Raw genomic sequence first — 3,845 nt, 5'->3', positions numbered from 1 at the left:
TGCTCATTGCTACAACATTTGTCTTTGTGAACAAGAAGAGGGATAACTCTTCGCTTGAGTAAAGATAAATATTGCAGAGGATCACCTGCCATTTGAGGGTGCGCATCATACAGTGTGTAGTGTGCACAGATGAACTCTTCCATAAGCTTGCGATGCACAAATGTTTTATATACATGTGTGCATGCGTGTGTCTAATATTAATGCACCCAGACATACACACAGTTGCATGTATTTAGGCAGGCACATGCTTGCTGTGTCTGCACTTCCCTGTAGAAAAGCTGCGTTCATATGTGTACACTTGCGTGCATAAATATTGTCAGGAAAAAAAAAATCAAGTCACTATAGATAGCATCATGGAAAATTAAAGATGAAGCTGAGAATAGACAGCGTTAATAACCCAGGCTGTTATGTCACCAGTCGAGTAAGATGCCTTATGAAGAGGAAAAAGGGCACGTGGAAATCTGTAAGTAACGTACACAAGCGTCATAGGCTCTTGCACCCAGGAGCACATGCTTTTAAAAGGGTACGTGTGTGTGTTTGTGTGGATGTGTTTTATATATCTGAAAAGGCTCCCTGAGACAACCGAACACAAAGCCAGTGCGTATTTGTGTTAGGTTGAGACGCTGGCTTTAAGATGATTATATGACTCTATTAGCAGGGCGTTATGGCTCCAATTTCACTTAACATCTGAGTTGTTCACATTAAAACATGCCCTTGGCCTGACAAGGCATTATTAACTTGCGTTTAATAAAAATAAAATATTACATTTAAAAAAATTGAAAGCTGACAAATTTGATTTAAATGAATGCTGAACTCCAGGCAAATGTGTTGCTTGAACTCTGCCTGCTGTACTGGAGCTGACAGGAAGGATTAAAGTAATACCGAGTGGTCAATATGTGATTAAATATCACATGTCAAGCTTAGCAAGAATGTTCCTTCCAAAGAAAATTATATTGTTAAAAATAAGTGACAAATTCTAAGCAGCTCCGTCAAATTCATAAAGACATGTGAAAGAATGGAAGTGTGCTTGTAATAAACTGGGATCTCTGCAGGAGACAGAGAATATACTGTCTCTTGCACAGAGCCATATAGAGCATCTACAGGCAATCAGATAAAAATGATTGCACATATTTGAAGCAATAAATTTCCTTTGCATTTGCCATAGAACATAAAGAGAAGAGACATGCTACATTTTCACACCATGTTTTCATCTGAAAGCTTTTGCTGTCATGCTGTTCTGTCTAAAGGGATTATTTATTTATATAGAGACTCGAGCATCTGTATGTGTACATACATGTATAGATATATATATACAGACATGCTAGAGCAATCATAAGCAGTATTTAGAGTGAGAAAATTAAAGCTAAGTCAGGTTTTAAAAGAAATAATTGTAATAGTAATAACAAATGCACCCCCGCCATTAGATGTTTGGGAACACTAATGCTTCATGGCTATCATCTGTTATGGATTCCAGCTGGGAGAACATGCTTAAACACGATCAACTTTCATTGTGTGTTTGCTGAAAGAAAGGCGTAGATGTCATTGCTCCCCTCTTGCTTCAGCAGGATCAATCCAGGATTACCAGGGTGCAGTAAGGGCAGTGTCCAGCAGTCTATTTAGATTAGACGTAGCAGTAAAATATCGGGATCTACAGCCTCAGACAAATGACTTGATATGCCTAGGTCAAGAGGTTACCAAAGCCAGGTGAGATCTGAAACCTATTTATCACTGCCTGAGCTCAAATTAAGTTTTAAATATTGTCAGAAATGAAAAACTGCTACCAGATGGTGTCAAGTTAATTCATCTCACTGTACTCAGAAACTGTCTTCTAGCTCCACCACGGTGCCTGCTATCCTGCGTTAGGGGGTGCCTGTCAGAGAACCTCCTTCGGCGGAGAGGTAGGGGCTCTGCTCGGCCTTTGCTTCCTGCTTACAGGGTGGACGTGTTGCCTTTCTGCGGTGCGTGGCTACAGGAGATCTTTGCCACAAATACGGGTCTGAGACACAGCCCTTCTTACAAAGCAGCGTCCTGCAGAACAGAGGTTGGGCGGTGAGATCTGAGGCCTCGTTAGCTCTTGCTTGATTGAGAAACCTGCTGTTCTACCCGCCTGGTCCAGGGAATGGGATTTGCTGGTCTGGAGAAAGAGGCATTCGGGGATGAAGACTCTGACCCTGGCATGTTGGTGCAAAGGGCCGTGAAGCTCTCCCACGCACTGCACAGAGCTGGCATAACCAGCCTGCTCTTTCCCTCTGCTCCCATTTCCATTTCAGGGCTGTAAGGAGCGTGCCACCCTGCCCATCCACGTCGTCCCCTGGGCAAAGTTTGGGGATATGTTTTAGTTGACAGTGTTCAAGGGAACACAAAATGACATCTGTCAATTTTATACTTCTCCTCTCTCCCTCGCCCATCTGCTCTTCTTCCCGAGCCCTGCCTTCAGCTCTGGCTTCAAGCACAGCGTTTGAGCCCTCCAGCAGCGGGGAGTCTCCCGAGGCAGCACCCTCACCCGAGGCAGCAGGGTGAGGGTGTCCCCGGATCAGGGTTTTCTCCACTCTGATGTGCGTTTATGCTGGCTGCCTCGGCGCTCCCTGCGAGTTGGGTTACAGCCCCCAGCTGTAACCCTGGCGTGGAAAGGGGAGGTGAGGCCCCTGCAAACAAAGGTCCTGCTGGTGGGCAGAAGAGAAGCAGCAACCAGCAGCACTTGAGGCTTTTATGCCAAGCCCCTCCACAGCAAACCTGGCCTCCTGGTGCCAGGGTGTCTGAAAACTCTGCTTTCTATGGCTAGCGCATACTGCTCTGTGGGTTTTGGCGTGACAGAGAGCTGTGCCTGAGTATAAAGGCATCGCATGTTTGGAGTCATCACTCACCACCAAGCCACAGAACCTCAGGTTCTCTCATCCTCAAAAGCCCTGTCTCCAATGCTGTCTTTTTTCTGGTTGTATGAGTAGAGAAAAATGCAGGACTTCTCTAAAGTCCACCATAGCTAGAAGGGTACTTTCTAAGTGGGAAGACAGCATTGTACCTTGTCCTAGTGGTAAAAACCAGAAGAGTGGAGCGAGAGATGCTCAGAGCTCTGTTGCGCCCTTTGCAAGGGGTGGTTTGAGCTGGAAACAACTGGTTGTGTGCTGTCGCAGTAGCAAGGGCATTGCTGTTTGAACACGGGAAGAAATCGAAGCCCGAGGATGGTTAATTTTCTCATGGGAAGACGATACGCTGCCTTTTGGACTGGCTTGTTTCTGTGCTAGCACTGGGAACGATATTTCACTCAAGTAGGAGAACGCAGTGTGGTTTTTCTACCTTGGACTACTGAAATAGGGTCAGAGCTTGCCAGGTATACACCACGGGTTTATTACCTCCATACCTCCTCCGCGTGTGGAAGATATACCGTTCTCACTTCCAGCATCTGATTTCCTGTGGGGCTCAGGAGCTGAAGCTGCGGAGAGGTCTCCGGGCAGCCTCGGCTGTGGGGAGCGGGCTGGGGCCACGGCGAGGGCCGCAGCGCTGCCTGGCCGGCCGGGCTGAGATGTTTGGCTGCGTGCCCTCCTGCCTTCCCGCCTCTGCTGAAGAGGAGAAAGATTTTTGTCATCAGGACGAGTGCTGCAGCCAGGGAGTGAGAGCGTGTCCGTTTGGGATGCAGATGAGACAATTCCCAACAATAAGAAGGACAGGGTAAAGTGGGACACACTAGCAACAAGCAAATTAACAAGCCTGTAAGCATAAAGATTGCAAATGTCTCCTGGTTTCTTAACTTATTATTTTTGGCAGGGTTGCATATGTTCTCTGTGCTCATTCCGTGAATCCAGCTGATTATTATTCCAATCACCAGAGGAAGAGAGAGTCACATTAAT

The sequence above is a fragment of the Aptenodytes patagonicus genome, chromosome 5 (genome assembly GCF_965638725.1).
Source record: "Aptenodytes patagonicus chromosome 5, bAptPat1.pri.cur, whole genome shotgun sequence".
Lineage (NCBI taxonomy): Eukaryota > Metazoa > Chordata > Aves > Sphenisciformes > Spheniscidae > Aptenodytes > Aptenodytes patagonicus.
Note: the sequence above shows the minus strand (reverse complement) of the source record.